Here is a 26,401-nt window from a genome sequence, read left to right on the forward strand (position 1 = left end):
ACGAGTTCCCACGAGTTTTTCATCTACCCTAGTTTATCATTTCCGAGTAATTTAATGCGCTACTGCGCCTTATATGTAGATTTTTACTTTTGTGTGTGTGTGTGTGTATGTGTGTGTTGGGGGGATCGTTTGTGCATGTATAATGCATGAGAGAAAAACAGAAAATAACAGAAAAGCCCAGAAGCCCAGAGAGAGAGAGAGAGAGAGAGAGAGAGAGAGAGAGAGAGAGAGAGAGAGAGAGAGAGAGAGAGAGAGAGAGAGAGAGAGAGAGAGAGCACAGTGAAAGCAGTTTAAATGGTGGAGACAAACTCAAATGTAAGTGTGTGCATACACGTGTGCATGTACATGAATGTGTAGGTGTACGAGTGTGTGTATGCGCAAATATGATTGTGTGTGCAACGTGTATGTGTGTGTGGTGTGTGTGAGAGAGTAGTTCTGTGTGTGTGTGTGTGTGTGTGTGTGTGTGAGAGAGAGAGTAGTTCTGTGTGTGTGTGTGTGTGTGTGTGTGTGTGTGTGTGTGTGTGTGTGTGTGTGTGTGTGTGTGTGTGTGTGTGTGTGTGTGTGTGTGTGTGTGTGTGTGTGTGTGTGTGTGTGTGTGTGTGTGTGTGTGTGTGTGTGTATGTGTGTGTGTGCTGGATGAGCAGCTGAGTAAACACACAGGGGCAGGGCACAGAGGGCTTGTGTTGGGATAGCTAAGGCCTCCTCCTCATACAGTAGCCCTCCGCTAACCTCCTGCAGCTTCACACACCAGAGAGCACATGCATTACTTCACCTAACACACACACACACACACACACACACACACACAAATATCACCAAAAACACTGTAAACCATGCGCCAACACCTCCACCCCAACCCCCCCCCCCCCCCCCCCCGCCACACACACACACACACTCACACACACACACACACACACACACACACACCTCATCCCCAAAGACAGGTCTCCCACTCCAAAGTGCAAAATGGAGCTGGCAGCTCCTGAATAATACAGCACTGAAACAAGCTCAACTTTTCTTCACCGTGCTTGAGGCATCAGCGGAGACAATCCCCCAACTCCCCCACACTGTTTTCACTTCAAAATGGGGACTTAAGAAGCACTGTGCTACTGGAGGGTGGAGTGGGCCGTGGGGAGGAGGGGATCTCACGTGGAGGGACAAGTGCCACGATCGCTCGGTGAGAGAGAGCGCTGTGGTTTGGTCTGCTACACTGAACGCAGGTCTATTTGGGGGAAATAAAAAGACCAGCAGGGCCAGGCTGACACAGCAACAATCCTCCCTTCACATCAGAGAGAGGGAGAGGGAGGGAGGGAGAGAGAAATAAACAAAGAAAAAAAAGGAAAGAAAAAGAAAGAAAGAAAGAGGGAGGGAGAAAGGGAAAGAGAGACGCCTGTCATCTACTCCCATGAAATAACAGGAAACAACCTGCCAGTGCCTCGCCCCATGCCAAATCACAGTGGTGGAGGCTGTGGTAATGAGCAGTTAGACAGAGGGCAGAGTAAACAATTAGCAGTGCGGGGCAGGAGCGCGCTTGCTTAGTGACACACTCAGACTGATGTCTAAACAGCACGCTATTGGAGCTCTTGATTTGGCAGCTCAGAACATGACTTCAGCTGCTGACTACCGTCATTACACACACTGACAACAATAATGACAGTGAGCTGAGCTCAGCTGAGCGAGATGAACTCACTGGGTGTGTGTGTGTGTGTGTGAGTGTGTCAGTGTCTGAGAAAGAAAAGCTCAGGGATCACACTGCCTATAGTCACACATTAGTGGAGGAGAGGGGAGGAGCAGGGAGGAGAGGAGAGGAGAGGAGAGGAGAGAGGAGAGAAGGAGAGAAGGAGAGAAGGAGAGAAGGAGAGAAGGAGATGAGAGGAGAGAGGAGAGAGGAGAAAAGGAAAGGAGAACAGAGGAAGAGGAGTTGAGAAGAGAGGGGAGGAAGTGAGATGAGGAGAGGAGGAGGAAGAGGGGGCAGGAGTCAGTGACATAAACGCCACCACAACTTAACCGCAACTACTCTCCTCACCGCCCAATCCACCCAGCCTCCCCTGGAAGCACTCCCCCTGCCCCCACTCCACTGCCCCCCCAACCCCTGGGAAAGAAATACCCCCGACAGCGCAGGCCGGATCAACTGTATTCCCGGATCCGAGTTCCCGACCTAATCATAACAACGGACAGGGCTCTGCGAAAGGCCCGGGATGACCCAGGAATCGGCAGACTGGCACACACACAGCAGGGAGAGGAGAGGGGTCGGTGTGTGTGTGTGTGTGTGTGTGTGTGTGTGTGTGTGTGTGTGTGTGTGTGTGTGTGTGTGTGTGTGTTGGAGGGCTCTGGTACAGGCTGGTGTGAAGCGGAGGTGTAGGGGTGGAGGGGAATGTGCAGCAAAAACACACAGTTTACATAACCAAGGTCAGCATGCGAGAGAGAAACAGAACAAAATAATCCCGCGTTGAGCCAACGCGAGTGTTGGCCGGCCAACAGTGGTGGACTGGACATAGGGGATCTGGACAGACCGAGGGAGGGAGGCGAAACCAGAGGAAGCAAAATATGAAAACAAACGGATAAGGGCTACTGTTGGGAGACTGCCCTCTCCCCGATGTCCTGAACCGTCCACTGCGTCCTGTCTCTCTTGCTCTCTCTCTCTTTCTCGTTCTCTCTTGTTCTCTCGTTCTCTCTCCCTCTCTCTCTCTGGGTAATTGGGAACAGACGTCCGGCCCTTGAAATAGCTCGCTCGCTCGCGCCGAGTGCCGGGCTGCGGTCAGGGAAGCGGCGGTTTGTCATCAAACCCAGAGAGGCGCCGCAGCCCGGGAGCTATTGTGCGATACGGGCGGAGCAGAGGAACCCAATTACAGGGTAATAGCACCCAGCCCACACCTCTCCACCACCCCCCCCCCCCCCACCACCCCCCGCCAGCCAGAACTCAGGACGGGAGGAACGTGCCTGCTCGGAACCGGAACAATCTGACAGCGGCACCCAATCTCTCCCCACACACAGAGGTAATTAGCGGCCGCAGGCAGGTCATCGCTGGCCTCCCAACCGCCTGAACCCCCAACCACAGAGTGGAGGACTTAGAGGAGGGGAGGAAGGAGAAGGAGGAAGCGTGGGAAGTCATCCTCTTACCTGATGAACGCGTTTCGGTCGGAGTCGCTCAGTCCCTGGCTGATCCAACGCCCCTTCTGGAATCACTTATATCCAAAACGCCATGCAGGTCAGCTTCACACCTGAGAACAAGGAGCGATTAACATCGTTAGGAACACCAACACTCGCTGGGTGGCGTGAATCAGGTCTGGCTGGCGGAACGGGGAAAACGGCATGTCGTCATGGCAATCTACACATCTGTAACGTCTCCCCAGAGGGGAGCAAGAGTGAGAACGAGAGAGAGACACGCCGCTGGATCGAGTTAAGAAGAGTTCCTGTGTTTTCCTTTGGGCCAAATGGGCATTACTGGACTGAAAATGACACTTTATTGCTTGAGTGCATGAAAATAGAGTTAGCTGTGGAGCTATCCATTAAGAGGTTTCAGAGGCTTCCCACTGAAAATAAACATAAAGTAACACAATGTTGAGGAAATATCGCTGGCAGTGCCCGAAATAGTGTTCAACAACCCTGACATAGTTAGAGACAATCCACTGAGCCAATGGACACATTTTCAAAAATATGCAAGATATAGTTTCTGTTGAGTCACACTGCCAGCGAAGTTTTCAGAAATCGGGGTCCACTTAAATATTCTGGTGAGGGGCCCTGATGCTCGTCTGGATTGACACCAACCTAGTTTGCAAACTTTTTTTGTGACAAAGAAAGCAAAAGTGTGTTGCGATTTGTGAAGTGATGCCAGCAGAGCGAATAATTTAACACAAAAGGCCAAGAGACCCTAGACACGGAGATGAGATGGGACGAGTCGAGTCGAGCCACTGTCAGGCCGAGAGGAGGGGCTGGTGAATATTTTAAAGACATCTTTATGCAATACTCTCCAGATAACACCCAAACCTGCATAACTCAGGCTACACAAGGCAGATATACTGGCTTTAGAGAGGACAACCCCCCCATGTTGTTTTCAACAGAGCCTAAGGCTTGCCTTGTTTCCGTGGTAATACCCCTAACATGTCTCCAGCGTTACCTTAAAGGTGTTCATATATCACCGCTGGAAAGAGACAACTGGCCTTTTCCTCTGAAACGATATCTGACTGAGTAAGACATTAAAACGAGCCCGTCCCACTCCACTCCAGTAACTCCAGAGGAGTATGAAAAGAACCTTCCAGAAGGCTCAAAATGAACCTTGCGGAGAAAAAGTAAGAGGAGTCGCAAACGAGAGTCCCAAGTTGTAAAGGAAGCTCAGTGTGTGCCCTCTGGGTCTTCTCTGCTTGCATCAGTTTACTGAGGCGCGGGATTCTTGGAGGAACTTTATAGCCGACGCCCAGGGGGAGAGCCAGGCTCCTCTGGCCAGGTCTGCAGCACTCGATCTGTTCAGGCCTGTTCCCTCTCTCCGTCCACACACAGATCACTCCCTCAGGTGCAGCTGAGCTGCCAACACAAGGCAAACACCACACCGTCCACCACCTCTCCCTACGGCCAGGGAGCAGACACAAAGACTCACACTCACACTCACACTCACACTCACACTCACACTCACACTCACACTCACACTCACACTCACACTCACACTCACACTCACACTCACACTCACACTCACACTCACACTCACACTCACACTCACACTCACACTCACACTCACACTCACACTCACACTCACACTCACACTCACACTCACACTCACACTCACACTCACGCTGCAGGGTTTGTATCAGTGGGCTAGCGTGGGGAGGGTTAGCCGAGTGTTGACAGCAGGGCCATGATGTCAGAGCCCAAAATGAATGTGCTGTTGTGTGAGTACTGAGTGGGGAGTTGGGGTGGGGGTGGGGTTGGGGGTTGGAGTTTGGGGTGGGGGTAGGGTGGGGGTGGTTAAGGGGGTCGGTCAGTTAGTGACAGCAGAATTTTGAGGAGGGGATATTAGAAATGTCTTCCTGTGGAAGGACTGTTCTCAACAGAGGAAGTTTCACACAGAGTGAAGTGTGTGTGTGTACCCATATGTGCACACCGTACACACACACAAACAGTACAAAGAGAGAGACAGAGAACTACAAAATGCATGCATGCATAAGCATGCATAAACACACACACACGCACACACACACAGAACTGAGAACAATAGGAGCCTTAAAATGTTCCCAGACTCTGACCCTTTTAAAGAAGGTCATACTCTGCATAGCCTCCACCAGCTTCTTCAATGCAAACACAAACACACACGCTCAGACATGGAGCACACCCACTTTCACTGGACTACGCCAAAAGCCCAGAGAGCATACTGACTGAGCATACTACACACACACACACACACACACACACACACACACACAGAGGGGCCATTGTCCCCCCTGCCCCTCTCCAGGGGGTGACATCAGACTCATTATCCCTGAGGCATTCACAAACACCGACACACACCACAAAGACCAACAGGGCTGGCTCCTTAACACCCCTCTCCAAACCAGAGCCCAGACCGCACCACACCGCACCACCACCATAACGCACTGCACCAGAAAAACAAGGGGGCCCCACTCCTCTAAAAAGAGAAATGCCATTCACGGAGCCCAACGCTGGTACAACAGAGCCCTTATTTGAGCCGCAGCCAATGAGGGCCACTGTCCTCAAACAGCCAGCCACGTCGGTCAACCTCACACTCTCCAGTCCTGTCTGTCCTCAAATGGGAAACTTGCGAGACGTAGACCTCTCTGTGTGAGAAACCGGGTGACCATGACCACTGGCTGTTCTCCCCTCAGAACACAAGCCCATTGGTTTACCCCTCTCTCTCTCTCTCTCTCTCTCTGTATACATCTGACACATCGGTTGCATCAGGCTGTTTTAATGGCATATTGAGGCCACTGGTTCTCAGGGACATCAAAAACACGCGCCGTGGCTCTGGGTGAGCTTTTGGGCCCGACGTCACCGTGAAACCACCAGCGCGCCACTGCTTCTGCGGCGCCCCCCTCTGCCCTCCTCCAGCCGACCGCTGGCTGCGTTTGCGCTCCGGCCACAGACGGCTGCAATTAAAAGCGTAAAGCGCTGTGCGCTTCGCTCCTTATTCCCCCTGGACCCCCCTCCCCTCCCCCCCACTCCACTCCGCGACCTCATTGTGTGCGTCTAAAAATGCCCAAAGTATAACTTTAGAGTATCCTGTCATCAAGGCCGAGCCTTCGCCAACCACTTGGCACTGGGAGCGCCGTGCTGATGCCATCGTAATTGCTTCCTTCCAGCGCTGACAATCTCTCATTCTTTTCTTCCTCTACGCTCATAAAAGCTAAACTAACCCTATTAGATGTTTCGCTGATATTGCATAAGCGTGCGTGACAGCCCAAACCGAACCCTAACTGGGCACAATAGCACAAACAATGCAGCCGAAATAGGCGGGTCACAGTTTCAGACAGGGATCAGAGAGGTTTTTTGCCTGATGTAGTTCTCAGTTTTAGGTTGTGATTGTCTGAAGGTTCTTGATGCAGTTCTCGGTTTCAGATAGTGACTGTGTGAATGGTCCTGCCTGAGGTAATTTTTGGTTTCAGACAGTGACTGGCTGAATGTTCCTGATGCAATTCTCAGTTTCAGATGGTGACTGTCTGGTTTCTGATGAAGTGCTGTACGCCACACCTCTAGAATGCTACAGATGTCTCAGAGCAGGCTGAAGCCATATCCAGGTACTTTTGCTGTGGACATCTGAGATCATCCCTCTTTAACAATGTCGATGTTTCTGTGTGTGTGTGTGTGTCTCCTCCGAGATCTTCCCTCTTTTAACAATGTCTACGAGAGTGTGTGCCTCCTCTGATAGATTCCGTGGAGGGATTTAACCCTTAACCCGCTGCCACGACTGCTTAAGGTCATCTCGCTGACATGAGCTTCTGCTCGCCTCCCAAAAAAATAAAATCCCACCACACAAACAAACTGAGATTAGCGTGCCCAATGCCCATCAAAATGGCTAATCCTAGCGGCTAGCGATTATTTTAATTGTGAGCGTGACCCTGGTGGCCGCAGAGACACTGTTGGATCGCACTTAGTTAATTAAGTGTGAGACGGGGAAGCTGGGACCTCGCCCAACGCTAGCTTGGGTCAGGGTTTGGGGAGGTGGGAGTAGGCGTGGAGTGGTAAAGGGGCGGGTTGACTCCTGATTAGGAGAGTGTGTGTGTGTGTGTGTGTGTGTGTGTGTGTGTGTGTGTGTGTGTGTGTGTGTGTGTGTGTGTGTGTGTAAGCCAGTTGACCGGGTTATCAGCAGCTGCTCGTATGCCCACTTTCATTAAACGTGCTTATTTAACTCTGACCAGCTAAAGGTCAGATCTGTCCCCGCTGTCTTCCCCTCGCACCTAAAAACTCGTCACGCCGTCGCACACAATCCTCTTTGCCTTCACACACACAGACCTATACACACACACACACACACACACGGAAACACTGACGACCACATAGTCCGCCACAACGCATTCCTAATCTCCTAGCGGCATGTGAATCCCGGCTGGTCAGTCACTAGCCAAAATCTCTCCCGTGCCTCTCCCAACTGTCAGACACTCTTTCACACTTGCACAGAGATCACACCATACACTGAGCCAATTCACACACACACACACACACACACAAAGAGCGAGCGAGAGGACATGCAATTGTCTGTCTGTATAGTTAGTAAAGCAAAGAGAGGTTGAACAAATCAGACATACACAGGTCTTACACATGAATACATGGAGGACATATACACACACACATGCGACACACATTTGCTTTTGCGTTTGCTGATCATTATTCCCCAATCTTTAGCATATGTCCCATCTCACATCTAATCCGTGTCTGCTCTGATCTTTTGGCGCGCCGGTGGAACCCCCTGAGCAGCGGAGCGGAACCCTCCGACGGAACTTATTAGAACAAATGAATAATGAAAGAGAGAGAGAGAGAGAGAGAGATCCAAAGCAGTAATGAGAGAGTGACAGAACGGCCCCACCGTGGGCAGAGAAGAGGCCGTCCCAGACCCAGACGGAGCTGATGAGGGGCGCTTGGTCAGGCGTGGAGAGGCCAACACAAACACCGGGCCCTCTGCCTCTAATGAACACCACCATGAGGGAGATCCATCAAGGGCCCCCATCAAACATGGCCGCCAAATCTTTAATTAGGACATCAAAGGTGAAGAGCTCTCCCGCAGTACAGCTCCGCTCTGCATGATTAAGCAATTACACACTGGCCAGTGTGAGTGTGTGTGTGTGTGTGTGTGTCTGTGTGAGTGTGTGTGTGTGAGTGTGTCAGACAGAGAGGGAGTGACCATGTGCATTCTCTGCTTCATTTTGTCAGTGCTGAGCAACCCTGGGATGGTAACATCTAAAAGGAGAGATCACACACGTGTCTAGTCAATAAAAACAACACTTCACCTCCTGCATACTGAAATATCACAAAACATTCCAAAAGTTCAAAAAGTTCCCAACGCCCCATTTCTGCCACTGTATTCAATAGCAAGAGCATATGGCTAGGAAAGTGTGTTCAACGCGGTTCGTGGGGTCACACAGAAAATCCCGATGTCTACCTCACATCCCATGAATGTCCACCTTGGCTGAGGTCAAAGCGACACAACCCAAGCCAACGCGTTAAAGAAAATATCCAGGAGAAAATGATGGCTGATGTACATAAACAAGTGCCTAACCTTTCCCATTGGTTCCAAAAGCCATTCCTTGCCGAGCAAAAGTGACTGGACCAAACCTCTGGGCCAAGAATCCCCTGGACTCCGATTCTGTATTTAATTACCAAGCTGCAGTAATGGGAATAGAGGGCATTCCAGAGAATTATCCGTCTGATTGCACCGAAACAAACACGGGCTCCTGGATCTTGGGCAGAACGACGTCGTTTGGGCTCTGGAACGTCGGCCTGCTAGGCAGCAATCAAATGCAGCGATGAGATTGATGTCCACAGAGCAGCCAGCCTGCGCCATGGCTTCACTCAAGGGTGCAGTTGGAACTTAATGGAGATCATAGGTAATCAGAGGTCCCATAAAAGCCCACTTTTACAATGGTCTCATACTTCGGACCAAATCTCTTTTTTTTTCCCCGGGAGAGGAGCTGATTTTATGGGTCATTATATTTTTTTATAGCATATTACAAACATAATCATCTAATACTAGGTTTTTTTTAACCCTTCCTCTACAACAAAGACAGAGAATACATAGATTAAACTGACTATATAAATACAGCATTTAAGGACTTAAGGATTTTCTACTTTTCTACATTTTTCTTTTCTTCTTTGAATATCATTAGGAATTTTCGTTTAATGTAAGCACCATCTATCCTTGGTATGGGATATGGTCTTGACAAGAAAGACATAGAAGGGTTTTGAAAGACCTAATCCTGTGATGAAGTTTGACATCACTGACCCAACCGCGTTTTCGTCCAAAAACCTTTACTCAGTTTTCACAACCAGTAAACCTCGACACCATCACCTCCGTTTAGTGAGGGTAAAAAAGAAAAAGAAAAACGGGGAGCTACACCAGGCGCGTAACTGAAGCGTTCCGCTCGCGACGCGTATGCTGCAGCAGACACCAGAAGCGACAGTGGGGTGTACGGAAAAAATAGACCAGTCTTCTAAAATGGATTTTATGCGCTTAGTTTAGCTCCCCTGTAACTCTGTGTAGCCAGATGATGATCAAGGGTAACATCCTGGCCTCTACAGAAAAAAGGATTTTGGTAGGTTGAGGGAACAAGTGAGTAGTCAAATGACAATCTCACTGGCTATTCCAAATGTTGCTGTCTGTGAGGAGGGAAAAATGAGTGGCTCTGGGAGCAGTTGGAGCCGGAGAAAGTACCATCAGCACATTATTGCATCACAACTTAAAAACCAGAGAGAGGAAACTCAATGAATTATAGACAATGGCTTCCTGTATTTCATTTATTTTTCAGATTCTCCACCTTTATATCTTTATGCCTGGAACATCACAAAACATGGCCGACGCTCTGCTTATGCCAGAGAGCCTCAGCACTTGCTTGCGCATTTCAGTGAGCTAATTAGACTACATTGCATATTAGCACTCACTCACTCAGTAAAAATACAGAAATAATTGAGCCTCTGTCCATGGCCCATGCAGCTCCACAATGACATAATGAAATCCTGCATATCCAGTTGCATACTGCCTACAATGTATGTGGCCTGAATCGGAGAGATATCCAATTGGCTCATTAGTAAACTAGGGCAAGTTGCAACAACGAGATATTGACCCATCTCTTGATTACTACAGCCAATGCAAACAGATTGACCGTCTGACCCCCAGACCCAACTACAAACACGGATGGTCAGAGAGGGAGGGGGATTTGGAGTCGAGGGCAGATTTTCTTTGAGGGGGGGTTCATTGGTCCTAAACGGAAGCGAGAGTGACCCTCTGCCCTGACATTGCCTAACCCTGACCTCTGACCTTTCATCAGATGCTGACAGCGATTTCCTGTCCAAAAATAGGCTTCAGATAACTAGCCCTATAACTGCCAAATGACCACACAAAAGGACTATGGGTGGTCACTCACCCAGACATCAACTGCATCTATCTGCACAAGCACACATACAGCATTATGAAGGCATGCTACTCACCAAAGGTAATGTGGAACGACAACCAACTATAAACAGCAGTCGATGATGAACATGTCTGGCTCGAAACTCCAACAACTCCAAACTTGCACAGTTTGAGGGAGACACCTTGAACTTAACAAGCCAAGTCCAGTCACAGTGTCCTGCCCTTCCCACCTTTTAATAGACCGTAGCCAATTGTTGTAGAGAGTCTACGGCAAGTTGGGGCAGCTGCAAGCTTGGCGGGGACTTTCTGATTTGACCCCTCACACCTGAGGGCTTCAGGCAGGTTAGTCTGCCACTCTAGACTTGTCCGAGGGCCGGGGGGGGGGGGGCCTCATATCGCCTCAGCAGAGGACTAGGAGAGGCAGCGTTTGCGCTGGAGAGGGTAAAAATAGTGCGCGAACACAAACTCAATTACCTGGCCCCTCACTCGCAGCAGAAAACATGCTGAATCTTTTACGACGGCGCAGATGGATTTCCGCGGCGAAAAGAATGGCGCGCGGCTGTTGCAAAATTCATCCCATCTGATCCGTCTCAGTGAACAGCAGCACCCAAAAATGATGCTGCCGCTGCTGTCGGCAGCTTAGCAAGCAGAAACGAGAGAGAGAGAGAGAGAGAGAGAGAGAGAGAGAGAGAGAGAGAGAGAGAGAGAAAGACCAAGAGAAGGAAAGAAAGACAGAAAGACAGAGGGAGAGAGAACAAGAAAGAGAGAAAGAGAGAAAGCAAGAGAGCAAGAGAGAGCGAGAGAGAGAGGAATAAAATTGAGCCAAGTCCAAATAAACATGATTCATCTCAGCATGAAAACTACCCAGTGAAAATCGCAGCACAGCGCTCGAAGGAGAAATGTGACACTGCTTACCAAGAAAGCCACGGCTAGCCCGAGGCTGTGATATAAAAACAATTATGTGCCTGGAGGGCCTCGGCGGATGAGTGTGTTTGGGCATGTTTGTGTGTACTGTTGCTTTAGCCATGTGTTGGGGGTGTATTTTTATTTTTCATACCCTCTGCTTAACATTTTTCTGGGTTTACCCCGAAACTGGAGGAATGTTTTGAGACAAACACAAGAAATACAAAGTCTGGACTACTTGAGAGCTGGAGAGGGAGGGAAAGAGGGAGAGAGAAAGAAAGAGAAGGAAAGACAACAAGCAAAAAGAACGAAAGAAGGAGAGGAAGACCAACAGATTGGAGCTAGCTCTGCACGTGCAATCCAATGTGTGTGTGTGTGTGTGTGGTGCGTGTGTGTGTATGCTCCTAGTGTTCCCTCCAGCTGGCTCTCGTTAAGGCATCAGTGTTTTACATATGCTTGAATAAGCCTCTACTGTGTGTGTGTGTGTGTGTGTGTGTGTGAGCACGCGTTTGAGTGTGTGTGTGTGTGTGTCAGATCACTGTGCATTAATGGTCCAACACACACAATATGTTAAAAACAAGGGAGCTGTATGAATTATGGCAGTAATAAAACAAAGCTGCGGCAAGCAAAAGCTCAAGCAAAACAGAACACTCCTCTTCCATCCCTCTCTCCCTCTCTCCTCCTCCTTCTCTCTGCCTCTCTCTCTACCTCCCCTCTCTCTCTACCTCCTCCCCTCTCTCTCTATGACACTCTATACACTCTGAATGGGCGCCCGGAAGCCAATATCAACACAATGAAATGAAACACACAAAAATAAAGTGAACTAAAATATCCTGGCTGCCTCACGGCTCTTCCACCACAGGGAAGACCAGGGAGAGGAAGAAATGGACAGAGCTGGATGGAGGGACAGGAACAGAGAGAGAGAGAGAGACACAGAGAGAGAGAGAGAGAGAGAGAGAGAGAGAGAGAGAGAGAGAGAGAGAGAGAGATGGAGAAAGAGAAAGACAGAGAATGAGAAAGAGGTGGTGGGGAGGGGGTGAGAATGTGCTCTTTTTTCAGCCATAAAAATGTTGCAACTGTTTAACAGCTTCAGCTCCCCATGAGGTAAGTGTGAACGCTGACGATCCCAAACTGCCTATTGAGATGGGAACGCCGGGATATTAAAGCAGGAGGGGGAGAGACGGATAAAACAGCCAGACGCACAAAACAGCATTTTTGGGTTCTGCTGTTGGAGATCATTACCTGCCCTTCTCTTATTGCACGCCCCAGGGGGGAGGACTAGGTCTGTCGCTCTGTCTGTCTCTATGTGTGAGTGTGTGTGTGTGTCTGTCTCTGTGTGTGTGTGTGTGTCTGTGGGTGTGTAAGATGGGTGTGTTTGGACACACAGTTCTCACTCCTGTGTATAAGGCTACAGTGTGTGTGTGTGTGTGTGTGTGTGTGCATGCACTGTGTGCATATTTGTAAGCCTTGCTGGTGTCTGCATTTACATGGGCACATGAAACATGAATCCTTCTGAATGTGTACATGTAACATGTCATGATAGTGTGTGAATATGTGTGTGTGTGTGTGTGTGTGTGTGTGTGTGTTACTGTTTAACATACATGTCTTCTGCTCAGGAGTAAAACTTGACCAGCACCTGCTAGCCCCAGGGTTGTCCCACCCGGCCTGCCCTCTCAGATCCGATGGAAGGAATGTTAATGGCCAAGCCTCACTTCACTGACATGACTCAGCTGGGAGCTGACTGAGGGCCGTGTGTCACCCACACACACACACACACACACACTTACAGAACAACCCCACCCCCCACACACACAATCTTCCATGAAAGCCTGCCCATAGAAAGAGGCAAAGTCCTAAAGAGGTGCACTAAAAAAGAACATGCCTTTACTGAATGCACCCACTATACAGTCTTCAAACACCACCCAACACAAACCCCCCCCCCCCCCCCCCCACACACACACACACTCTTATCTGAGGTGTCCTGCAGGTTGACAGAGGCTGTGTCAACACCACCGGCAGCTATTCCATGCAAATGAAGAAGATAGGGAGCTCTCTGGGTAAACAGGGCCAGGCCAACAGTGTTGGAGAAAAGATAGAGAGAGGATGGGAAGGAGAAAGAGATGGAGATGGAGGAGGAGGAGGAGGAGGAGAAGAGGGCTGCTCAGGGCAGCAGTGATAAGGTGACCACAGCCAAGACCACTGCGCTCCCAATCCTCCAACTTCAACAAACAAACCAAATGCACACGAGGCCTGGAGACACAGGGCAACAGCAGCTCTCTAACACAGGACAAGCACTCCAACTGGACCACAGCAGAGGACATGGAGAGGACACCAAGAGGACCGGTGTGTGTGTGTGTGTGTGTGTGTGTGTGTGTGTGTGTGTGTGAGAGAGAGAGAGCCCCCACCCCAAGATAACAAGCCTTTCATATCCCCCCTGCAATGCAAAGACACAGGCACTGCTTTATTAACCCCCCCCCCCCCCCAACACACACACACACACACACACACACACACACACACACCAACTCCTCAGCAGCAGATTACTGGGCCGCAGGCTGCATACTAGGCAGAGCTGATTCTCCGCAAGTGAAAAACACGCCATTAAGAAGAACAGCGAGAACCCATGTCAGCCAGAGATTATAGGGTCTCTTAAAGGGATATTCCGCCATTTTTGGAAATACGCTCATTTTCCACCTCCCCTCGAGCAAAACAATCGATATTTACCTTGTTCCCGTTTATCCAGCCATTCTGTGAGTCTGGCAATACAACGTTTAGCTTCAGCCTAGCATAGATCATTGAATCGGATTAGACCATTAGCTTCTCGCCTGCTAGCTTCATGTTTAAAGGGATATTCCGCCATTTTTGGAAATACGCTCATTTTCCACCTTCCCTCGAGCAAAACAATCGATATTTACCTTGTTCCCGTTCATCCAGCCATTCTGTGAGCCTGGCGATACAACTTTTAGCTTCAGCCTAGCATAGATCATTGAATCGGATTAGACCATTAGCTTCTCGCCTGCTAGCTTCATGTTTAAAAGTGACTAAGATTTCTGGTAATTTTCCCATTTAAAACGTGTCTCCTCTCAAGTTAGAAAGTGCAATAAGACCAACTGAAAATGAAACCTGGCGTTTTTCTAGGCTGATTTGACATGGAACTACACTCTCATCTGGCGTAATAATCAAGGCAACTTGCAGCTACTGGCACTACTACTGCTTGTTGTCTATGGGGACTATTTTCAGATGCTGAGTACGATATCACTGCGCCTATGGTACGTTTGCAAGTTGCCTTGATTAGTACGCCAGATGAGAGTGTAGTTCCATGTCAAATCAGCCTAGAAAAACGCCAGGTTTCATTTTCAGTTGGTCTTATTGCACTTTCTAACTTGAGAGGAGACACGTTTTAATTGGGAAAATTACCAGAAATCTTAGTCACTTTTAAACATGAAGCTAGCAGGCGAGAAGCTAATGGTCTAATCCAATTTAATGATCTATGCTAGGCTGAAGCTAAAAGTTGTATCGCCAGACTCACAGAATGGCTGGATGAACGGGAACAAGGTAAATATCGATTGTTTTGCTCGAGGGGAGGTGGAAAATGAGCGTATTTCCAAAAATGGCGGAATATCCCTTTAATAGTGACTAAGATTTCTGGTAATTTTCCTATTTAAAACGTGTCTCCTCTCAAGTTAGAAAGTGCAATAAGACCAACTGAAAATGAAACCTGGTAATAATCAAGGCAACTTGCAAACTACTGGCACTACTACTGCTTGTTGTCTATGGGGACTATTTTCAGATGCTGTGTACGATATCACTGCGCCTATGGTACGTTTGCAAGTTGCCTTGATTATTACGCCAGATGAGAGTGTAGTTCCATGTCAAATCAGCCTAGAAAAACGCCAGGTTTCATTTTCAGTTGGTCTTATTGCACTTTCTAACTTGAGAGGAGACACATTTAAAATGGGAAAATTACCAGAAATCTTAGTCACTTTTAAACATGAAGCTAGCAGGCGAGAAGCTAATGGTCTAATCCGATTCAATGATCTATGCTAGGCTGAAGCTAAAAGTTGCATCGCCAGACTCACAGAATGGCTGGATGAACGGGAGCAAGGTAAATATCGATTGTTTTGCTCGAGGGGAGGTGGAAAACGAGCGTATTTCCAAAAATGGCGGAATATCCCTTTAAAGTGCATGGACACATTAGGCATGAAAATGCACATGCACACACACACATGGACACACACCTATTCATTCATACAAATACTGTGAGCCGATTCATTTGTACGTTAGGAGAGAGGATTGGGGCTATACTTATGAGTAAAGTCTCGCGGTGTGTGTGTATGTGTGTGTGTGCTTGTGTGTGTGTGTGTGTCCCTTCCTTCAGAGGGGCGAGAAGCCAGAGAGCTTTAAAAGCGTAGAGGTCTTCACAGCAAGAAGCTGTAACCATGGACACCAAAGTCCCGCCCCAGCTCAGCAACAAGTGGAAATGTGTTGCTAAGAGACACCGAAAATACTGAGAGGCCTTTACAGGAATGGACACACACACACACACACACACACACACACACTTACTTAAGCTTATGAGGAGGGGCAGTTTCACACCTAATGAGCTTTCGCCCCCTCTCATCTCCACTCCCACACACACACATTTTTCACAGGGATGACATATGACCTCTCACCCTTCACTTCCATTGGAGCAGCACAGACTAACAGGAAGTGAGGGGTGTATGGGTACATGTATGTGTGTGTGAGACAGACAGCTCAGTGAGAACCCCATGCCGTGCGTATGGCCTAAACACCCCACCTCCCAGCGCACGTCAGCCCTGTATGAAACCCTGCGGCTCAGAGCGTAGGCGGGAGACACCCCAATACTACACCTGTCAAAGCACTTCCTCCCACAACACACACACACACACCCAACAAAGGGGATGGGCCGCAGTCAGCATGGATGCATTACTCTTCCCTTGGAGTGCAGATGGGCCAGAGCTACATGTTGGCACAGCGTTCTTACAGTCAGGTCCAATCCAGCAGTTAGGGGTCAGCACAGTGCCTACCCAGCGTTTGGGTTAAAACACCACAGTGCTGGCCATGCAGTCCTGGACTGGGATTTTAACCCCTGTGTTGTGGGCAGGCACCACACACACACACACACACACACACACACACACACACACACACTTAACACCAGCATTGTTTTAGCATGTCGCCGTGTTCACAAAAATGAGCTCTTCATTCATTATTTATCTAGGCCACTTTAGACACACTTTAGGCTCTCAAGTCAAGCATGCAGGTTTAAACCTTTATGCAGACAAATGTAACGCCCCACAACATTTTTACTATTAACATTTCACTCTGCTTCAGAACATTCTTATGATTAAAAAAAACACCCTTTAACAAGCTCAGCACTGAAAGCCACAGATGTCAAAAGGTAACGCGCTTATTTTATAAATAGCAACATTCCACTGTTATAGCAGTTAGTCATTAACAGCTAGTGTTGACTGACCCACTGTAAGCCATACTAGGGAGAGCACTTGGATCTTGCACCTTGAAGGGCGTCCTTTATGCGTTACCTCAGCAATGGTCAAAGTCATCCGTCTGTGTTCATTACTACCTGACAAAGACATACACACCACAAAAAAAGAGACAAGACCCGTGTCCCGTGTGTGTTTAAAGTAATATTACACCGTTCATCAATTGGTCATTATGCCACAGAGAGACAATAAACATGTTTAACAGTCAGGGCCAACACTCCAGTATTAGTAACACCCTTTTCCCAGGACGGGGGAGGGTGTGTGTGTGGGGGGGGGGGGGGGGGGGGGGGGGTAACCCTGAGGATTTGGCACAGACAGGGCTTGAGAAAAAAAGGGGGAGAGAGAAAAAAACAGAAAATGCAGGAACATGTTCCCTCTTTCCAAATGCCCTCGGTCTTCACTTAGCAACAAGTGTAGGGAGCAGGAATTCAGTGCACTACCTCTCTCTTTCTCTCTCTCTCTCACTCGCTCACCCTCATTCTTTCTTTTCTCTCTTCATCGCTCTCTGCCAACCATTCCATCAGAGAGAGAAAAAGGGCACTCTGCCAGCCCAATGGCCCTGCTATTGTGTAATAGGAGTCAGAGGTCCAGGAACCCCAGCATCAGAACTAGAATATTCCATTACACACACACACACACACACACACACACACACACACACACACACACACAGGTCCCTGAACCCCAGCATCAGAACTAGAATATTCCATTTCACAGTGACAGGAACACTGCGCTGGCCACCTGTTGCACCACAGCTCTCTTTCATTCAGAACAGAGTTATTCAGGAGAACAAAGAGCTGGCCACAGGACTGAACCTCAAATGCCACTGGTCTCCATACTCTCACGTTCAGTGAAATTTCTCTTTCTCACACACACACACACATATATTGTAGTGTCCCTCCTATGTCAAACACACACTCTTTTGAACACGCCCACTCACCTTCCCTTCCCAATGACCCACACAGAGAGTAACAGCTGTGTCTGAACATGTCGATCACACTCATCCTCCCCCATCCAACATCACCCCCCCCCCCCCCATCACTGCTGCTGGCCTGAATCCCCCCCCCCCTCTCTCTCTCTCTCCCCCTCCCCCTCCTGGCTGGTTCCCCCTCTTATTCGCTGGCCTTTTCAACCTTCTCTACAACAAAAGAGACAATGGAGGCTGTGCCACTTTCTCTCCCGGTTCCCCTACAGAGAGGCTCACTCTCTCTCTCTCTCTCTCTCTCTCTCACACACACACACACACACACACACACACACACACACACACACACACACACACACACACACACACACACACACACACACACACACACACACACACACACACACACACACACACACACACACACACACACACACACACACACACAAATAGCAGAACAGAACAGAGTGTAAGAATGCAAACATAATACTCCACAGAGGGAATGAAGCAGCCAGACATACCTACACATATAACACATTCAGGCATTTCAAGATCCAGGTGTGGCAGGTGAGATGAGGTGACGGCAGCAGATCTCCATCCCCCTCCCCATCTCCACCCCCACCCTCTCTCCACCCACCACTGAGCACCAAATCACACTGCACAGGGGTCCACCAAATGGCTGCTCTGTAAGAAGGTGAGAGACAGGGGAGGCCAGATGTGTGTGTGTGTGTGTGTGTGTGTGTGTAGGGGGTGAGGGGAATTCACAGCTCTCACCACTGATATGGTCCTTCATTACAACTCAGATAGAGCTGCAAGCTGTGAAAATGTAAGTGTGTTTGCCTCCCTCACACACACACACACACCTTCAGGTGAACAAAGGCAAGGAGGGGGAGGTGGGGTGGTAGTACATACAAACCTCTCTAGAGACAAATGTTAGCGTGCATCAGTAGAGACTTGAGAAGAGTGAAACCGTAACCAACGATTTCCACCCCAGCAGGCAGCCAGTACAAATGCAAACACTCACACAATAAACTGCAGAAATGGTGCGCCACTTTGGCCCAGTCTGCGTTGCAAGGGTGGGTGGGGGATGGGAGACTCTTCTTATGGAATAAATGAATTTTTAGTTTTGCTACAACTTCAAAGGGCCGCAGCTGCAGAGATCTTGTACTGCATTTATCAGTATGCGCTTGCAGTAGCACATCTGAGTATAATCGGAAATTCAATTTGCATCTGGTTCAAGCTTTAGAAAAGGTAGGCCCTAAATCTCCAAAGCTCTGATAAGTGGTTTAAGAGGGCTTTATATTATACAAAATGTCACCCATATTTCTAAGAAGGGGACTTTGAAATCTACTCAAAACTGGATACACATTCCACCAACCATGACCATAACCATGCTTGGACAAGGTAAAAAGAAATCACTGGTATTCATCTAGCACTTTATCTTCAGAACAAAACCCAAACACACACACTTACACAAACACACAAACCAAAACCAACCTCAGAGCACCAGCCAGACACACAACCTTTGGGTTGCCTGGGCAACTTGAAGCTTGCCACTGGCTCCAAATGTCACATCACTGCAGCCCTCTCTCTCTCCCTCTCTCTCCCTCTCTCTCCCTCTCTCTCTCTCTCTCTCTCTCTCTCTCTCTCTCTCTCTCTCTCTCTCTCTCTCTCTCCCCCTCTCTCTCTCTCTCTCTCCCCCTCTCTCTCTCTCTCCCTCTCCCCCCTTGCTCCCTACCTCTCTCTCGCTCCCTCCCTCCTTCCCTCTGTCCCACCAATAGAATAGCACTCCACTCCTTCCAAATCCGGACTAAAACATCCACTTAATACCACACACCTCCCTGCTTGCCAGATCTCTACGGCAACCGAGCCTTATCTGCCGCTTGCCATCTACCTCCCGAGTAGAGTCCGCAGACAGACACCGAGGACACTGAGCCCGAGTGGCTGTCAACTTCAACTTGGAAGATTCGCTCTGCTCCGCTCCGCTCCGCCAGAGGATTCATTGATTGATTAAGTGGGGAACTGTGAAGTCAAGTTAGCAAAGTATTTCTTATTGCCTTGGGGGCAGGAGTCAACTGAAGGGTTGGTTCAAATCGTTCCTCCCAATATCATTGATCACATAATTGATCATTCTAAAACTGAACGTTCCGGTTCTTGATTATGATTGGCTGAATCGCGTTAGATGCTGTTGTAAAATCCAACACAAACATACACCTTCGCCCGCATTTCGCTCTATAGTACTGCGCTACCACAACTTTGTACAAAAGTTAGAGTCGTGTAAACGACAGCCTCTCAGAGTTTATTGCTGAAGTAGACACTCCTCTTCAACAGAGCATATAACAAAAGGATAAAACTACCTTACTGAGGCAGACTTACTAATATCTAAAAACTCCTGACTAAGCATAGCTCAACAACTCTGCAGTACTGAAATATACCTGATGTCTGCCAAGTTAGTGGGGGATCACAGGCCTCGACATGTCTCCGGATGCCCCTTTGTCATTCCCCCATGTGCTCGTGGGTAATCTCCTTGCATCTGGTATCGGTTAAATCCCTCTTTGGAAGAAGAGCAGTGGCTCTGATAAGATTACCATTTAATTGGCATAATTAAATAGAGTATTTAATCTATCTGTAGCAGGAGTGGGGAAGCCAAACCCCATCACGTCAATCCTGCAAGTCCAACAGTCAGTGCCTATCTTTAGTAATGAGGTTCCACGGCGGTGGTCTGAGGTCTAAAAAAAAAAGAAGAGAGATCTTCTGCCAGATCTGACCATGAACACACCTCAGCCTTCAAAGGGCATTGGCCATGAATGTGTTTAAACCGAAGGCTTATTGAGAACATGCATTCTGTGTGATTTATTTGAATGTAGTTTTTATATGCGACTACCTGACCACTACAATAAGGAATCTTCAGGAGGATGAGAAACAGCAAAGGGATGGAGTACCATGTCTGAGAACATGAGCACAATGGCAGGCACTGGCTATAGTAATACCTTGATTAAACTTCATGACTGACCAGGACAATCCGAACGCACTGAAAAACTATCAAGCAACAAAAGCAGTCCAATGATGGACATCAGAGGACATAGAATCACAGGACAAATCACTCTGTCTGTTCTTAGACACACAAAAAGCACATGCTCAGTCAGTTAATCAATCCACTGGCTTCTTCCTGAAACCCTGTGAGCGCTAACTCTCAGTTCACCCAAACAGGCCGTCCTTTCAGCTTCTTCACCTGCTAATGACGGAGGCTCGGAATCGCCGCGGCGATACTTAATATGACAAATCACAGAGCAGGCCATTTGTCTCGCCCCAGACGCACTTACATCAGGAGGACACCGCCCACAGTCAGGCAAAGGACAACACCGCCGAGGAGTCGAGGACGCGCTGACTGATGCTGCGACTGCTAAAAGGATGGGGGGGGGGGGGGGGGCATCTAGGAGGGCTCCCATTTTAATTACCTGGAGCAGGAACGCGTGGGACGCCTGTATTCTTCCTGTTGTTCTAAGTTGCTAAACCCCTCAATTCCAAACAGCTCCTGCCCAGCCAGCACAATAGGAGCAAGCGGAGGCGCCAGCAGACAGTGATGGATATGGCCGAAATCAGAGTCCACGCCAGGTCACCGCATTTGAAAGCCCAAGAGAATTGTTGAGATTTTGTTTGGTTCGAGAAATTCAGCTTTCTAAATCCTTGAACGCTGGTCTGGGTGTTGACCTTACTTGGCTGTTTTTTTTACATTCTAAATCAGGGAAAATGGCAAATGATGGCCCTTTCTTTGTTATGATGCTCAGATTAGTTGGGCAAAGTAACAATGAAAAATCTTGCGGAAAATCATGACCCATATTTGCACTGGTTCCTGCCTATTGAACCATGTGTTTTGGTCCAGTAGATTTCTCTATGGCGTCAAACACAGAAAAGTTAGCTGATGCAAATGTAGAAACTGGTGATGTATAAAAGCATGGGTGCAATAACGGTATACTATAGTCATTTATATCTTTGAAGTTCACTCCCAACCCAAAGCCTGTAAACTCCCAGCCTATGTGGCATACCTCCCCCACCGACACCTTCGCTTTGTCGAGGTGTTGGAAGTAGCACTGCAACTACAATCATCTTTGTATCCCTCCATTTGACAGACAATGATGTCCACTAACTGCAGCTGTTAGCAATTTGCCGCTTGAGTATGCAAGCTCGGGCCAAGTAACTCCGTTCGGCAAATTCACACGAGGCCACTGGATTGTCCATACGCTCAATGAACACAGTAGCAAAAAACAAAAATCAATATATGTGTTAAGTACGCCTTCTGTGTTATTCATCTCTGTTGTCCAGGCTGTATGGATTATGTGGATCTATTTTCAGTGGAAGTAAAAATGTATCTGAAAGAAGCTTTTTATCTGTTTTTTGGATCACACTAAAGCCTCATGGGCACTTACAGTGAAAAGCATTTGTCCAAGGTTTACCAACCGTTATGATGTCATGTCGTAACCAAGCTAATCATTATTGATCCCTTGGTGGCTGGACACACCTCTATTGAGAACAGCGACCATTTGATTAACGTTTTCCGTAAGAGCAAGGTGGAAGGGGGGACTTTCCCTTCTGACCACATTGGTCAGCACGTCATTCAAGTCCCTGTGTGTTATTAAGGATTGTTAATGCCTATGTGCAAACATGTCATCATTCACATGTTTACCCTAATAATGGTGGCTCATGCACCATAGCATACAATTTTGTGTGTCCAGGCGACACTCAGTACTAAACATTGTAATATTGTGTGTGTGCTTTTTGTCCTGCGATAAACTGGATTAATGTGCTGAGGCAGTATGAGGGTAACTCAACGGGGACACCAGAGCAATGTTTAATTACCACCACTGTGTATTTAGTTGCTCTGATATTAATTCAGTCATTGGCGAATTAAACTCAATTGAAGTAAATGTGTGGGTTTCCCCAGAGACTCCCACTCATGAATTGCATGTTCTAGTTGAGGTCATTATAGGTCATGTAATGGAAGGTCAGATGGCACACATATAATGAGTGCATCTCTAAGAGGGGTCAAGGGCCATTTAACAAGTCAGCTCCACTTTCTCACCACAGGCCCTGACACAGACCAGGAGGCAGCGCCACACAAACACACCACTGAACAGGAAAATCTCCATGTGCACACATGCACACAGGGCACCCTAAAAACACACGCACACACACACACACACACACACCCCTACGCACTAGCTTAAAGAGAAATACAAGACACAAGCACAACATCCAGCAACGCAAACAAAGGCACACATCATTTACACACACACAAAACACAATTGTGAGTTTGGACATATTTAAAGAGCAATACAAGATGAAGGGGTGTCATGTCTTGGCAACACAAACCACAGTGCTTTTTTGGTTGCCTTCTGGGTGAGGAGAAGCCGCGTGCTTTGCGTTCCGAAAATGTGCTGGTCCATCTCTCATTCTAGACAAACATAACAGAGGGTCCACTCCACTTGTTAACCCCAGGGACAGTGCCAGCGATGTCAAAATGCCACAGACACACACACACACACACACACACACACACACACACACACACACACACACACACACACACACACACACACACACACACACACACACACACACACACACACACACACACACACACACACACGGCAAGTAGTGCTGATGCGGGCAGTCCACACAGGGCTCCTACATCTCCACCATGTTTTCCAGCTGAGAGCCTATATTTGGCTAATGAAATCATATCCTTCATGGCACAATATGTTCCATTCTGATCATATCTCTTCTCCCTAGTGGACAGACCCCTGGTTAGTGTACACATGAATTCAGAGGACAGGCAGAGTTGCATTTATGGTCATGCAAACGCGGCTGCCATGCATTTTAGCGCTATCCAGAGTAGCCTTCCATAATAACTGTGTTAAGTGAATAGTCTTTGAATCACACACTTCTCCTTTGGAATCTGACCATTCGTTTGACCACAGAGACGTCATTCTAGCCTTTCGTTTCATTTCAAAAGAATCCTAATAACGGTAATGTCATTATATGTTAGCAACGGTGCTTACGTGTCTCAACTTGTCAACGTGACTCTTACTTTGTTTCTGTGTCTGTGGAAGTTCACTGCATTCCACAACAATCCCTAAAGACAACATCTGCTCACAGTATAAATCTTGATTGATTCATGAAAATCCACTGACTGTCGACATTTTAATAACAGCTCAAGGTATTAGCAGCCAAAACATAATTTAAAAAGCTGTAATCACACTGGAATGGCTCTTGAAGAGAAGCACACATAGTATGTCGTCTACACTTAAGCTTACCAGGCCCTGTGATGCAAGGACACCAGGACTCAAGAAGCAGTCATTCATGCCTTCACTCAATCAAAACTTCAAGCCATAGTGCCTCATCTGGAATGGGAATGTGACGCCCAGATATCCATAAGCTTTGCACCATGTTAATCTCTCTTCCCATATTTAAGAGCACACACAAATATAGCTGCTGAAATATATGCTCTCAGATTAGAAGGTCTGGATGACCTACTCAATTAAAACCCTGGGATCACTGGGGTAGGCCTATATGGAGTATATTCTCTGTCCCTGTGCAGCTCAGGACAGGGCAGTTTGTAGGGTAGTTTGAGGTAGGGTAGTTTGAGGTAGGGTAGTTTGAGGTAGAGTCTTTTGGGATGTTGGTGATTCTGTCCATATTGAAGGCCAGGGGAAGGCTCAAAGGCAATCAATAAAGTAGAAAGCAACTCGTACAACACAAGTAATCGAACCGTCAGTGCACAAATTCGACATATAACTTTGGACATTCAGGCCTGTGTTTACTTTCTGGATGCGAGAAATACTACAAACACACATTTTACCAACTCCCTGATTTAAGGTAAGTTATTTGGTGGGTTAGGCCTGGACAAAGCATCACTCTCCTCGCATTATTCATTATCGACCGTGTAGGCTAGTAGTTAAAAAACAATGGAACACTTACAGCACCTGATTTGAAGTACCATAAATTATACAGGGGAACAAACGACGCCTGGCGGACACAGAGCACCTAGGTGGATAAAATCAGAACAAACAGTCCTGATGTATTTACTCCCGCCGGAGTCCTGAATCAATGCACTAGCCTGATGCAGAACGCCAGTACGCGAAAACTCACCCTTTTCAATACAAATCCTTTAGCTTACACTGCCATTGCAGTCGTCTAGAAGTCCATAGTGTCTGCTTTATACAAGGTCCATCCATGCTTCTCTGAGATATGCGTTCAGTGATGTGCTTTCAACCAGATATTTTGACTAATAGTCCTAAAAAAGGCTAAATATTATGAAAAGGACGTTCTTGCGAGTTTGGTTTACAAACCAAACCAAGTGATACAACAACAATCGGTAGCCCACCATCTGCATCATAGTCTGAATAAACTTTGAGACTCCGATTCATTCTCAAGTCTGTTAACATCATATACAAAACATGGAACGGCTCTATAGTAGCCGAGTATTTTGGGAAACAGATACTTTCAGGCATAGCCTACGCTGTTTACCAAGCATACTTTGCAGGCGGAACACACCTATAGAATTTAACATAATCTAAAGAAATGAAACACAATGGTGGTCACTCACAACAAATAGAAATGAACGGACGCAAAGCAAGTCGCTGGGAAATGCATTCGCGTAGGAGCGGTCATCAGAAGTTAAAGACGCTTTTGCAAATTGTATGTCCCGGTGTTCTAATCATATTGCACCAAAGTTCATCACACATCGCTTACCTTAGTTTTTTCCAACAAAGAATTCCACCATTCTACGGTTCCGTATACCTTTTCAGTTAAGTCTTCGTTTTTCGCTCTTGTAGGGTGCAAGTGGACTCGCACGTTCAACTTGCCATTTATCCTGTTTGAAAATCCTGGTAAAATAGCGCACGTTCCCGTGCATACAAACTCTGCGCTCGCGTCGGTCCGTCGGCTAAATGTAACACAAATTTTCGGAAACTTTGGAGTTGATGCAAAAAACTTTCCCAAGCTGAACTTTATCCGAGGCGAGGCTGCCTTTTTCTGTAAGACCAGCCAAGCGCTCAGCCGTTTTTTCTTCCAACTTTCACAGTGCGCTTGCACTAGGCTACTATCACATGGACCGGCGAATACTGAAGCAAATGAATAGGCTTGGGAGAACAGATTACCTCAGAAAAGGCTGGCTGCCCTCGATATTCATAGTACTTAAAAGGGGCAGGGCCCTAGTATTCGCGAATGTGTCTCCATCTTGCGGGGCCCATATGCCGCCACGTTTGAAATGAAAGGCTCTCTTAAAGGGGCAATGGGTGAGGCAGAAACAAATGAAAACACGCAAAGCAAATGCATATTATATTGTTATCATTTCAGGGAATAACCTATATTTTCCCTCTATTTAACTCAATAAATATCTCACCAAAGTGGAATGACCAGATAATAAAGTAAAACAACAAAATGCTTGTAACATGTAAAGGGAAAAATATAAGGCCAGGT

General features: G+C 47.7%; 1 protein-coding gene across 1 annotated transcript in view; it reads right to left on the reverse strand.

The window, feature by feature from the left end:
- The window catches only part of plxnb1b (plexin b1b), an 83,908-nt gene extending 57,883 nt beyond the window's left edge, over positions 1-26,025 (reverse strand). Inside the window, exons 1-2 of the mRNA XM_062545717.1 lie at positions 25,673-26,025; positions 3,121-3,221 (exon numbers count right to left, since the gene is read on the reverse strand). The gene's annotated coding sequence lies outside the window, so the exon portion shown is untranslated. The remainder of the gene's footprint in view (positions 1-3,120; positions 3,222-25,672) is intronic.
- Positions 26,026-26,401: the final 376 nt, after the last annotated feature.

This window comes from Sardina pilchardus, chromosome 9 (genome assembly GCF_963854185.1).
Source record: "Sardina pilchardus chromosome 9, fSarPil1.1, whole genome shotgun sequence".
Lineage (NCBI taxonomy): Eukaryota > Metazoa > Chordata > Actinopteri > Clupeiformes > Clupeidae > Sardina > Sardina pilchardus.